This window comes from Globicephala melas, chromosome 5 (assembly GCF_963455315.2).
Source record: "Globicephala melas chromosome 5, mGloMel1.2, whole genome shotgun sequence".
In the NCBI taxonomy this organism is placed as follows: domain Eukaryota; kingdom Metazoa; phylum Chordata; class Mammalia; order Artiodactyla; family Delphinidae; genus Globicephala; species Globicephala melas.
Window position 1 is genome coordinate 36,095,875 of NC_083318.1, and position 14,129 is coordinate 36,110,003.

Sequence of the window (14,129 nt, forward strand, 5' to 3'; positions counted from 1 at the left end):
AAGCCTTTGAACAATAGAGCAGAGTTTTCCATAGTCTAGATCCTCAGAAGAAAAGGATCCCCATTCAGGCTTTGCCAGGGAAGGGACCCATTGAGCATGCTGCTGGGCTGCTGTAGGGATTTGAGCTTGTGGCTCCCTTGCAGCCATAGGGGAGCTTCCAGCAGGGGGATGACTTTGTGTGTTTAGGAAGACCATTCTGGACCCAGTGTGGAGAAAAGATCGGAGGCGAGAGAACCGTGGAGACAGGACGGTGTGAGGATGCTGCCTGGCTGTGGACGATGACTGAGGGGCTGCGTGATGACTGGTTTGGTCTATTTCTTTCATGAATCAATGAAGCAGATAAACATGAATGGGCCGTCTGTCTCAACAGCCAACTTGGGAAGGTTAAGGTGAAGGCAAGCCGAAAGAGGCGTCATTTGTTTGAAATGATAAGAAAGAGAAGAAAACTGACATTATATTGTGAAAGGGATTTGACAGGTTTTTACAGTGAGAAAGAAGAATTTGTCTTGATCCGTGTGATATTTAGCAGTAGTGAAACTGGGGATAATCTAAATTAAGCTTAAAAAATAAAGCAGTTATCTGAGACTTGGGGATAAATCGGTTCAACTATCTCATCTGAGGAAACTGAAGCCCAGGGAGAAAAATGGCTTGCTTAGGGGACCCAGTAAATGGATTACAAAACCCCCCTAATATCTTTTTTACTTGTGGGGACTTGCTCTATTTCCAAGATTATGATTACTTCTTGCAAATGTTCCACGTGTGTTTGAAAATGAAATGTATTGAGTTATTATTACTTTCAGACTCCTATATATATCATTGTATCAAGCTTGTTAACTGTGTTCTTCAAATGTGATTTGTCCTGACTGGTGCTTTTGTATGCTTGATCTGTCAAGGTCTGAGGAAGGTGTGTTTAAACATCCAACTATTGTGTAGATTTAGCGATTTCTCTTTCTAATTTTCTTAAGTTTTGCTTTGCGTATTTTGAGGCTATATTATTCAATGCATTTAAGTCTAATATTTTTCTAGCATGCTATCAATCTTTGTTTTACAGTTAGGTAGTGACCCTCCTTATCCTTATAACATTTTGTGTTTTCAGGTCTATTTTGTTTAAAGTTAAATAGCTATATTGAGTTTCTTTTGGTGGTTAGTATTTGCTTGGTACAACTTTTCCTATTCTTTTAAAAGTCAATCTTTCTCTGTCCATATATTTTAGGTGTGTCTCTGGTAACAGCATGTAGCTTTATTTTAGAAATCCAATGGATGTTCCCTGATCTCTAATGGAGAGTTTAGTCCATTTATAATTATTATAATAACTGATATATACATTTGATTTCCATCATCTTGTTTTGTGCCTATTATTTACCCTGTCTTTGCTATGATTCTTATTTTTCTCCTTTCTTGCTTTCTGTAAAACTGATTGTTTTCTTTATTTCACATTTTACCCCAGGTATACATTATATTTCTACTCTTTTAGTGACTACTCTTTAATGTTTCAATGTGCGTCCTTGGATTAATATCTCTATCTTCCACCTGTACACAGGATCTTAGAAGACTTTAATTATGATATATCTTTTTGCATCTTTCATATTGTCCAATAATATATTTCCACTCTGTTTTTATACATCTCAAATTAGTCATTATTAGTTTATATAGTCATTACTTGTTTAGATTACCAATTTCTTTGCCTACCATTCCCTCTTGTATTTTATGTTTTCCTTTCGGGTTCAGTTTAGTTCTCCCAGGAGCCTGTGGATTGCTAGCATTTTATCAGCAAGGCACCTTAGCAGTTAGCCTTCTCAGTTTTTGCCTGAAAATGTCTTTATTTTGCTTTCACTATTGAGTGATCATTTAGCTGGATATAGAATTCTAGATCCTCAGTTATTTCTTCTTGGTAATATGACGATGTTATTCCATTGTCTTCTGGCTTCTGTCAAAACACCTGCTATTGGTGTAATTGCTGTATGTTTTTAGGTAATCTGTCACTTTCTCTCTGGTTGCTTTTAGGATCTTCTCTTTCTCTTGGGATTATAAAGTTCTGCTGTAAGACATATTTATTTTTATCTATCCCACTTGGAACATAACTCTTGAATCTGAGAATTTATATTTTTCAGTATTTCTGTAAAATTCTGTCATTATATATTTGACTGTTACCCTCCTTCCTTTTTCCTTTCTTTCCTTCTGGAACTCATATTAGTATTGTTGGACTACCTTATTTTTCCTCAGCTCATAACCTCTCTTTCATGTTTTCTAAGTCTATCTCTCTAAGTAATGTTCTAGTTAATTTCCTCAGATGAATCTTCAAGGTTGCTGTATTTTTCTGCAGCAGGAAGTCTCTGTATTCAGACTACTGGGGTTCAAATTTAGATCCTGTGATCTTTCTGTACGTCAGTGTTATCATCTTTAAAGTGGAAGTTACAATAACACCTAACTACCTAAAGTTATTTTGAGGTTAAACGAGTCAATATATTAACAAAAACTCTTAGAGCAGTACCTGACCCATAATAAGTGCTAGATAAAAGTTAGATGTTATTTTTAGGATCTACTTTATGGTCTCTATCCAATAGTTCTACTATTTGATGTTCTTGGGGAACTTAACTCTGCTGATTATGTCTTAGGTCTCCATTCATGAAAAACTTGCTTCCTTGGGTGTTCTGTAATCTTGGTCTGTGGGGCTTTACTGGTGTGAGTCCTGGGTGTCTCAGCTTCAGCTATAACAGTATTATAGGCTCAACGATATCAGGGGCATTACTGGCCCAGGAATTTCTGGAATATCACTGGCCTGTGGGTGTTAGGAATATTAGGAGAATAATAACCAGAGTTTCACTGGCTCAGAAAACCGTTTCCTGTTTATTTACTCACTGGAGATTTATGGGCCATTTGGACGGTATGAGTTCAACCCCACATTCCCATGAGATACAGGCCTGTGGTCACATGTTCTCAAGGGAGATATTTTTTCCTCACCTAGAGCTCTGGCTGAGAAAGACAAGCATTCCTGTGATCTTTTGTGCTAAAGGTAGAATTTCTCCATCTGATCTATTCTTTTGCTGAGGGACCATTCCTTCAAGGGTCCTAGCTTATGTGGTGGTCTCAGTTCCAGGGTCATGACTGTCTCTGCATAAGTGTTAAATCCCATTCCCCTAATTTACAGAGAACAGCACAGCCTTCCCAGGGCAGCATCTATCAGGTAGACTTCTGGGCTTGTGAGTTCAACCCTTCATGCAGAAGATGCCTTAAGTGCTTTATCCAGCAGGAAATTATCCCATCTGCCATACTGGGGGAGACCAAAGTCTTCCTTGGTCTTCTTCACAACTTCACAACCTCACACCTTGCATGGAGCCCAGATCAAGCTTGGACTCAAGAAATATTTGCCGAATGGACAGACTGGATGACTGGCCACCTAAGAGCCCAGGCCTTGGCCACCACTTGGAACCACGTCTCCATCCGCTCAGGAATCTGGTCCTAAGCACAGGAGACCATGCCTGGAAGGAGGACAGCAGGAACTTAATTGGAGGGTATGATATTCTTCCTGAGGTCAGTTAACAAACGTTTCTTGTTCAGCCTGATGCTCTCCATGCCCCGAGCACAGCAGTAACTAAGGTAGCCATTGCCTTACAGGACAGTGAATGCGTGTCCCGCTGGGCACTCGGAGGTCAGAGTGCACGTGATCACCTGGGGGTCTTGTCAACAAGCAGTCAAGCCCATAGGTATGGGTCTGATTCTGCATTTCCAGCAAGTTCCAGTGATCACAAATTGATCCTGTGGAAACATGAGAGCAAAACTCCAGTCAATGCTGGCGATGCGGAGAAGACGTGAGCTCAGGCCTCAGGGTTAAACAAACGGGTCGAATCCGAATCCCGTGTGGCTCTTTCCCCCCATTCCAGATTGTTTCTCACCTCCGTGAGCCTTGGTTCCCTCTTCTGCAAAACGCTTTCCTTATAGAGCTGCTGGGTGGAAAAAAATAACAACCTTTAATAACAGCAGTCATGAGTCTAGAGCTTCTCTGTGCCAAGCACTGCTTTCAGCATTCATGTGTATTAACTCAGGCATCACAGCAATCGTATATGCACACAATTACTAACCCTGTGTTACAGCTGGGAAAATGAGGCACAGCACTGTCACCCAGGGGCACAGCGCTGGTCATCCAGCCAGAAAGTGGGGAGCTAGATCTGAACCTAGGTGGTCTAGGTCCAAATGCAGGCTATTAAGCCGACACTGTGCTGCCTCCCAGGCTATGAGAAGATGCTTGGCATGGTCTCTGGTCCATAAACATGGTTATACAACAGTGGCCATTAGCATTATTATTATAAATGTATTATTGTTATTACTACCACTATTATTGTTATTGTTATTATTTACAAGTAAATCCTGTTCCCAGGCCCTAGGATCTCATGGCCCGGGACCCCCAGATCCACATATGGAAGGAATGCTTGCTTCTCCCAGCCTGGCTGCAGAAGTGACATATGAGATGAGGATGAGTTTAGAATTTGGGAGGTTGGGTGTCTGAGATGTGGCAGGTGATTTGAAGCTAAGGCATGGGCAAGGCATGTGCCAGTGATCGGTGTGGCTGGGATGAGCATTCACAGAGCAGCAGCAGGACACAGAGCAAAGGCTGATTGGACCAGATCTCAGAGGACGCTGGAGGCCAGACAAGGAAGAGAGGAATTCTCCTGTAGGACATGAAGAGCTGAGAAAGTTCTTGTGTAGGGGAGCGGCAAATGATTTTTTTTTTTTTAAGTTCAATTCTGTGTTGAGTTTTCCCATAAAAGGAAACTTGCTGAAAATTTTGAATTGATGATATTTGGACAGAAAGATAATAAAGACAGTGGTGGAGTGGAAAGGATCAATACGTTTGAATGATGCCTGATTTTTAAGAATAGCAGCTGACACTTCCTGTGCGCTCACTAGGTGCCAGGCACTCATTACTATTTAGTCTTTTAAGCTTCACAGCCACCCTGTGGAGTCCTGCGCTTTATTTAATTAAAAAAAATTGGGGGGGCTTCCTTGGTGGTGCAGTGGTTGAGAGTCCGCCTGCCGATGCAGGGGACGCGGGTCCGTGCCCCGGTCCGGGAGGATCTCACATGCCGCGGAGCGGCTGTGCCCGTGAGCCATGGCCGCTGAGCCTGCGCGTCCGGAGCCTGTGCTCCGCAACGGGAGAGGCCACAACAGTGAGAGGCCCGCATACCGCAAAAAAAAAAAAAAAAAAAAAAAAAAAAAATTTAATTGAAGTATAGTTGATTTACAATGTTGTGTTAATTACTGCTATACAGCAAAGTGATTCAGTTGAACATATATATACATTTTTTAAAATATTCTTTTCCACTATGGTTTATCATAGGATATTTAATATAGTTCTCTGTGCTATGCAGTAGGCCTTGTTGTTTATCCATTCCATATATAAAAGTTTACATGTGCTAACCCAAACCTCCCACTCCATCCCTCTCTTAACCGCCTCCCCCTTAGCAACCACCAGTCTGTTCTCTACGTCCCTGAGTCTGTTTCTGTTTCATACATAGGTTCTTTTGTGTCATATTTTAGATTCCACATATAAGTGATATCATATGGTATTTGTCTTTCTGACTCACTTCACTTAGTATGATAATCTTTAGATCCATCCATGTTGCTGCAAGTGGCATTATGTCATGCTTTTCTTATGGTTGAGTAGTATTCCATTGTATACATGTACCACATCTTCTTTATCCATTCCGCTGTTGATGGACATTTAGGTTGTTTCCATGTCTTGGCTGTTGCAAAGAGTGCTGCTATGAACATAGGGGGTGCATGTATCTTTTGAATTATAGTTTTGTCTGGATATATGCCCAGGAGTGGGATTGCTGGATCATATGGTAATTCTGTTTTTAGTTTTCTGAGGAACTTCCATACTGTTCTCCATAGTGGCTGCACCAACTTACATTCCCATCAACAGTGTAGGAGGGTGCCCTTTTCTCCACACCCTCTCCAGCATTTGTCATGTGTAGACTTTTGTTTGATTATCCCTTCTTACAGATGAGGAAACTGAGGCATGGAGCGGTTAAGTGGTGGCTCAGGTGGTGAGAGGCTGGTCCTGGAGTCCGCTTTCAACCCGTATACCACCTGACCTCTCTAGTTTTTTTGTTTTTGGTTTTGTTTTTTTGCGGTACGCGGGCCTTTCACTGTTGTGGCCTCTCCCGCTGCAGAGCACAGGCTCCGGACGCGCAGGCTCAGCGACCATGGCTCACAGGCCCAGCCGCTCCGCAGCACGTAGGATCTTCCCGGACCGGGGCACGAACCCGTGCCCCTGCATCCACAGGCAGACTCCCAACCACTGCGCCACCAGGGAAGCCCCCTCTCCAGTTTTAAAAGAAAGAGGGGGAAGCAGGCCTGTTTCCTGTCCTCCTCTGCTCCCCCTTTGTCTCCCCTCTCCTTCTCCTCTGCCCTCCTCCTCCCACCCCTCCCCACTGCAGCCACATCGCCAGGATCCAGTGCTTTGGCTTTTCTCTGTCCTGAAGGGGGCTGACCTCCATGCCTCCCAGGGCTGCCTGAGCACTAGCCTCAAGAATGGGTCCTCCGTGTGGGCCCAGGCCAGAGAGGACCTTGCTGCTGCCCCGGCCTGTTTCCCACAAGCGACTAAGCACTGCAGGGAGAAGCCACCATAGGACAGGACAAAAACAGCCCGTGCCTCAGACAGCCCTCTACCCCCTTCTTTCCTGCAGCAGACATTTAGCAAGTCTGGGCTGGCCGAGTGCTGGTGTCGGGGACACGGCGTTGAGCGAGACAGCGCCAGCCCTCGGGGACTCTGGTCACATGAGCAAGTAATTGGAGTGTAGCCTGATGTGATGGATGCTCGACGGGAGAGCAGAGGTCAGGGAGGTTCCCGCCCGCAACAGATGGAGGATATGGGGGTGGGAATGGGAGGAGGCAGGCAGGAACTGCCATTCAAAGAGGCTGGAGAAGTAGAAAAAGCCCCAGTCACAAAGTTCTGGGAATGGTAGCCTCGGGAATTTGGATCTCCTCCCAGAATCAGTAGGGAGCCATCCGGAGTTTTTCAGTGGGGCAGTCACAGCATATATTTGTATTCTGCGAAGTGAATTTTAAAGAACTCTTTTAAAAAGCGTTTTCATGTGCCTCACTGCATCGGATCCTTCCTCCGCCCTCTGTGAGAGAGGAGGGCAGGTCCGACAATCTCCATTTTACAGATGGGAAAACTGAGCAGCAGAAGGACTAATGGTCTCAAGAACGTGCTGGGTTGCTTACAGTCCATGCAGCAAACCCGAGCTCTTCTCACCCCAGTGTTCCTCCAGATCCCTGGTTTGTGGGGTAGCTCTTCTAAAAGGAAACTTATCTAGAAAAGCTGTAGGGCAGAGATGGTAGCATTTAACAGTAATGATAAGGATGTGTGTGCCATTTATTGAGTGCCCAGGAGGAGCTGGGCTGCATGTCATCATTAATGCATCATCTATACCAATCTATGAACTAGTGATATTCTCATCTTGCAGCAAAGGAAACTGAGGTTCCAAAGAGTTACTCTCTATCTGGTGGCAGATCTGGGAGTTAAACGCCGCTCTTGGATGGCTGGATTCTCTAAAGGAGCCCAGCTTCACTGCTTCACTCCATAAATGGACCAAGGACGGAAGGTGCTAGAGTGAAAATGATACCCTCTCTGCTCTACGGAGGGTTCAGTCAAGTCCTGTGGGCGTGGTCCATGTGCCTGTGTAGACAGGTGGCCACTGGGCTAATTCCTGTTACTAAGTTACACCTGCCGTCCTGACCGGGAGGATGGGCCGAAATCCAAATATTGTGCAGAAATGAGGCCCCATAAAGCGGCAGGTGTTAGAAAGAGCTGAGTGTTTGGGAGTCATGTGGCAACTCTCTCTAAATTCACTGAGTGAACATACAGTCACATGGCTTCTGATCTAGCTTTCTGTATGGCTTTGCACAATTGGACTTCCCAGCCTCAGTCTCCTTTCCTCTAGGCGCTCTATAAATTTTCTTGAATAAATGAATAGAGGGAGGAAATGACATCGAAGACAAGTACAACACAGGGTGGTGAATTCTGTGTTAAAGCCCAAAGGAAGAGACCTGGTCCGGCCAGGGGATGAGTGGGTGGATGGGGGGAGCAGGCATGCCTAATCGGAGAAGACTTCCTGGAGGAGGTGGATACGAGGAATCCTCCTGCTGAGAAAGTGGAGCAGGGTCATCTTAAGAGCAGGGGAGGCCTTCTGTGTTAGGATGGAGAGAATAAGGGCAAAGCCAGAGCATGGTGTTTGGAGAGTGGACTCAGGGTCAAAATGGGCAGGTTTTTAGTTCTGCTTGGCCTCTTAAGAGCTGCAGGGTAAATAGCTCTTTGTTCCTAAGTCTTTTTTCTCCTCCATGAAGTGAGAATCCTGGTCAATTATTCTATCTCTCCATTGGGAGATTAACAGTGGAAAATCTTCACCAACGTGAGGGTGTGTTCCTCTACGCAGGAGACCAAATATGCCTCCTCCTGGAAACCCTCTTAGAGCCGCTTCTGTTTTTCTCCTTCCTTTGCCCTGGCTACAAACCCCCGAGGTCATGGGAACACACCAGCCAAGTGCCTGGATGGTGAGGCCCTGGGGGTTCATTGTGGGGTGTTACCAGCTCAGTCCCAGACTCTGGGAATGTCTTTTCAGCTGGGCCTGACAGAGACGGATTCCAGTGACCTGTGAAATCCCGGGCACCGTGCTTTCATCCTAGTCTCCTTGGAACAGACCCAGGAGAACAGATCTCACTTCATTGCGAGATTGCCAGTCGGGCTGAACTGTTTGCTCACTAAGCATGAGGCATTGATGCCATCCTGCCCGGGGCAGTCCCCCATCCCCCTTTCCTTCCTTTGTCCCCTCCCCACCTCTCTCCTTCCACCTATGCGTTTCAACATTTTTTGGAGCATCTCCCAGGCCTGGACCCAGCACCATGAATGGCAGGTTTGAATCTAAACGTGGTCCCTGCCCTCAGGGGACTCACGTGCTCCCAGGGGAGACGGAAACTGGAGCTGATTGCACCCCTATTGGAAGGGTGACCCAGGCTCTGGAGGAGCGATCTGACCTCCTCAGGTGGTCTGGGCTTGGGGGGCTCCGTGCACCCCATTACAAAGCTGCCACACCTGTCCACACAGTGTGACACTGGGGACGGGCCACTCAGATACGTATGCGCTGATTAAAATGATTAAAATTGTCTATTATTTCACAGTTTATGAAACCTCAATGTTTTGCCTCTCGGGTAGCCCTAGGAGGTGGTCAACTGAAAAAAAAAGTGCTCAGAGGAATTTGAAGATGGTTTGAGCTAACACTTGAAGCCAGAGTCAGTCTGAGGTGATAGAAAGGAGAGCTTGGGATGGGACCGGGGTGGCAAGGGTTGGTCCCGTAGAGCTTTTGAGACCCTTGGCACGTAGTAAACACCCAATAATGTTGGCTCTTATCACTAGTTGATATTTTCAAAGAAATGGAAGGCGCACAGAGACCATCCAATCTAAGGTCCTCACTGAAGGGGGATGAATCTGGGGCCAGGGAGAGGCAGCGCCTTGACCAAGGACCCAAAGCAAGTCAGTGCTAGAGTGTCACAGCATTCAGAGCCCAGGTTCCCAGATTTTCAGTCCTGCACCCATCCCCCAATACAGACAGCCTCTGCCAGGACCTAACGATATCCATACAACACCTGGTTGTCATCATGCCTGGAGGTGTCATCTGAGTCTATGAACACAGGAGCAGATGTTAAAGGTCATACACATTCATGAGGCTATAAACCTCTCCTGTGAAAACCACAGTAAACAGCGCTCAGTAAACTTCAGTGGCTATGGGATGTCTGATATTTGAAGCTGCTTGTTGTCACAACAGCCCTTAATGATCTAGTGTCTTCAACACTTCATCACACTTTATTAGATGATAGCAGAATTAGGTAGCTGGATCAGGCACTTGAACTTTTAACTCTCTCCCAATTTTACAGTGATGTCTCCTGATGGAGGCTCTGGGTTTGGCTCAAACAGAGCTCCGGGCAGCTTCTGGCTTTTTGCTGCCACTGTATTTATTCAAGACGTGCTTAAGGGACAGAGGATTCATTTCCCCGAGTTTCTCCCTTTTATTTGTTCTGTTTATAAGAAGTAACTTGTAAATTTCCCATCTCCTTTCCTTCCATCCTTTGGCTTTCAATGCAAGTCACTGTTATTAAAATACAATTCCCGTCAGAGTCAGTTCTCTTGGACTTCTCGAAAGTATGTATTTCATATTGACATTCATGTCAAGAAAATGCAATGTTATTCCTAAAGGAGAATGCACTTGCTTTGGCAAAACAAAATGTAAATTCTAGCTACCTTGGTGTTGGGTTTGGGATAAAGGAATATTTACCCAACTTCCAATCTTTAATATAAGGCAGATATTGGCTTGAAAAAAAATGTCTGCTGGCAGATGAGCCAGCAGCCTGAAAATTATTCACACCCTTTGACTGGGTAAACCCCTTTTAGGGGATTCTCTACTTGGTTGATCATTGACACACGGATATAATATGCACAGTTTATCACAGAATGATTTATAACAGCCGGTCTATAGAAACAACCTCAACGTCCAACGGCAGGAAATGGTTAAGTAAATGGCAGTGTATCCCATCAATGAAATATTGGCCATTTAGCCTTCCTGCGACACATAGCGATACTTATTAAGTGCCTACTGTGTACCAAGGACAGGGTTAGGAGGTGGGTATACAAAGATAAAACGGCAGATTTACAGCTGTTTACAACAGCTGCTACAAACATTATGCTTTGAGGAAATCTTATAATGCTAAGTCAGAATGCTTGTGAAATTTTATAATCTTGATTCTGTTGAAAACACACACAAATGTATTTTCTGGGAAGCTGACTAATTTTTTGTGTTTATTTCCCCAAATACCTTTGTTTTTTATCTATTTTCCCAAAAAGCACTAAGATGCACATAAAAATTATGGAGTAGGGAAAAAGAAATTTTTAAAAAGCATTTTGACATATTAATTTGGAGGTGTCACTCTTAGGAATTGTATGTCAGAAGTCACTGCCCCTTTGGAAATGACAGGAGGTGTCCTCCATGGTAAGAACAGCTCATAGCCCCTGGGAGATGTTTTATCACTGGGAGGTGCGGGGTGTTTTTGCCTCCAGTTAATGCTATGCCCACCCTTCTTCCTCCAGAAGCTCATGGAGAATCTCACCTTCTCCATTTTTGTCCTGTCCCCGTGGACCTGCCGGCTGCTTCCCTACAGCTCCCAGTGAGAACAAACAAAGGTACTTTATCATAGGCTCCCTGCACTCCCTGGTGACTGAGAACTGCTGCTGTCTCAGGTAGCTGTCCGCGCGTGTGTGTGTGTGTGCGCATGCGTGTGTGTGTGTGTGTGTGTGTGTGTGTGTGTGTCTATGAAAGGGAGAGAGAGCCAGCCCACCTGCCAAAGAGCTTTGTTTATTGTTTACTGCTTTTGTCTTTGACCTTGTAAGATTAAGTACTCTGCAGTTCTTATTCCTTCACTCAATGAATATGAAATGAATTAAGACACATTGTTCAGGGAAATTTTGTGAAAGATTTTTATTTCTACTTTTGACTTAATAAGCTCTATCTCAATGAAATTATCAGGTGTATTATGAACATTTAATGTTCATAATAGAAGACTATAAACCTTATGTTCCTTAATATTGCAAGTTCTGTGTATTAATTTCGTTCCATATTTGCAGACCTCTTCACCTAGCTGGAACTGGGTCACAGAGATAACAGTCAGGTCTCTGGTCCTGGCAGAGCTCAGGGTCCATTCAGGGACACACGGCTGAAATCAAACAATAGTGACGCTGTGTGATCAGTGCTGAGAGCCAGAGGTGGTGCCTGACCCTGGATCGGCAGTATAGTTGAGGAAGGCTTCCTGGAGGAGGCCACGTCTAAGCTGAAACACGAAGATCGGAAAAGTTACCAGGCAGAGGGCAGGAGTAGAAAGCAGGAAGGTTCTAGGCAAAGGAAACAAAATGGACAAGGGCCAGAAGCTAGAACAACGGCGAGGCGTTGAGTGTGGCTGCAGGGGGGCGTGGTCAGTGATGGGCTGGAGAAGGCGACAGGGTCTGGAGGGACTCCCGGCCCTTGAGGCACGGGAGGCCCAATGGTGACCCTAGACACGTGCAGCCAACTCATCTGTTGCCACGAGACCTGCTTTTGAGGCCCTGTTACCAAGTCACCTCTGAATGACCTGTCCTTTGGCTCCGAGGCACAGCTGGCTGCAAGAGAGGCTGCACACCAGTCCTCTCCCCACCCCTGACCCTCCTGGGTGGCTTCACAGCGCTCATGGCCATTGACCATGTGCATCGGCTCCTGGGCTGCCTTCCCCTCCACAGCTGAGATCTGAGAGGGCGGCACCTCCATGCATTTCACCTCAAATGTGGGCACACGGAAAGCGCCCGTAAAATACTTACTGAATGAATGAGTGGGTAAATGAGTGAACCTGAATGGGCGCTGGAAGCACTGTGGTTCTTCTTAAGGCCCGTGAGCAGGCATCCTGGCAGGGTGGGAAACAGGGAATGAATGGTCATGGGGTGTGGATGTGTGACAGTTTCTACTTATAAATTAGTTTATTTCTTTTTTTAAATTTATTTATTTTCTTTATTTTTTTGGCTGTGTCGGGTCTTAGTGGAGGCCTGAGGGATCTTTCGTTGTGGCGTGGGCTCTTTGTTGTGGCTCGCTGGCTTCTCTCTAGTTGTGACATGCAGGTTTTCTCTCTCTAGTTGTGGTGCGCGGGCTCCAGGGCCCGTGGGCTCTGTAGTTAGTGGCACGCAGGCTCTCTCACTGAGGTGCGTGAGCTTAGTAGTTGTGGCTTGCGGGCTTAGTTGCCCTGAGGCATGTGGGATCTCAGTTCCCCACCCAGGGATCGAACCCGCATCCCCTGCATTGGAAGTTGGATTCTTTACCGCTGGACCACCAGGGAAGTCCCTAAACTGGTTTATTTCAATCAACTTATTTAGCTCTTCCTCTGGATCAGACATGTGGTCTCCAGGTCAAAGGGTACAGGTGCTCTGCTGGGTCATCCTTTTTTTTTTTTTTAATGGAGGTAAATAATGTAAAATTCATCTTTCTAATCATTTTAATGTTTACAATTCAGTGGCTTTTAGTGCATTCCCAATATTGAACAGCCAACAACGCTCTCTGATTTCAGAACATTTTCAACATCCAGGAAACAAACTCCATACCCAGTAAGCAGACAATCCCCATTCCCTCCCCTCCCAGCTCCCGGTAACCATCCATCTTACTGTCTCTGTGGATTCGCCTCTTCCGGACAATTCACGTAAATGGAATCATAGCGTATTTGGCCTTTCGTGTCCGGCTTCTTTCACTCAGCACGTGGTTTCAAGGTTCATCCACGTTGTAGCATCAGCACTTCCTTCCTCTTTATGGCTGGATAATAATCCACTGTGTGGCTATGCCACCCTTTGCTTATCCAGTCATCAGTTGATGGGCATTTGGGAGGTTCCCATTTTTTGACTCTTATGAATATTTAAGTTACCAAATTAATACAGGTTCCTTATAAAAGTGTAAACCTGACAGAAATACATACATACAGTAAAGGGAAAGTTTCCTTGAGGCCCACGTCACCACCACCACACCATCACCTTACCATCTTCCCTGTCTCCTCTTCAAGTTCTTCTCTGTATTGCTGAGAACTTTCCCTGGGCTGCCACTCTTCCCAGCTCCCTCAGGCCCCAGCTTCCTTTGCCTCACTAGCTCCAGCTCACTTTCAACTCTTATTAGGTATTGCCACCTCTGGAAGTCATCCCTGGTTCCCGAGGACGAGTCCGGAGTTGGCCTCAGTTTCCCCAGCGCCGTCCTCATCCTAAACCCAGGTGGAGTGTCTGTCTCTCTCCAGCCTCCCCGACAAGACCACGGCTTTCCAGGGCCGAGACCACACCTCCTTGTCTCTGAGAGTGCAGAGCCCATGCTCAGAAAGTGCTTTGCTGGAGCTAAATGTTTGAGGGATATGCAGGTCGGAGGCAGGTTGCCATAGAAACCCAATTTGGGGATGCCTAGGAGAGGGACCCGTCTCTGATGCAGCCACCCTTCTGTCAATGTTTCCAGTGACAGACTGGTTGCCTACGGGGGTCACTCGGCCCTTCCAGAACCTCCGTGGTTACAGCCCACCCCACGGGGTGA

At 45.8% G+C, this 14,129-nt stretch overlaps 1 protein-coding gene across 6 annotated transcripts in view; it reads left to right on the forward strand.

Annotated features, from left to right (window-relative positions):
• C5H4orf50 (chromosome 5 C4orf50 homolog) overlaps positions 1 to 14,129 on the forward strand; it is a 116,260-nt gene that overhangs the window by 72,981 nt on the left and 29,150 nt on the right. Inside the window, exon 13 of one of the 6 annotated variants that reach the window (XM_060299145.1) lies at positions 11,144 to 11,293. The exons of 3 other annotated variants lie outside the window; for them this stretch is intronic. The gene's annotated coding sequence lies outside the window, so the exon portion shown is untranslated. The remainder of the gene's footprint in view (positions 1 to 11,143; positions 11,294 to 14,129) is intronic. 2 more of the 6 variants (XM_060299144.1, XM_060299146.1) reach the window with 2 other exon arrangements.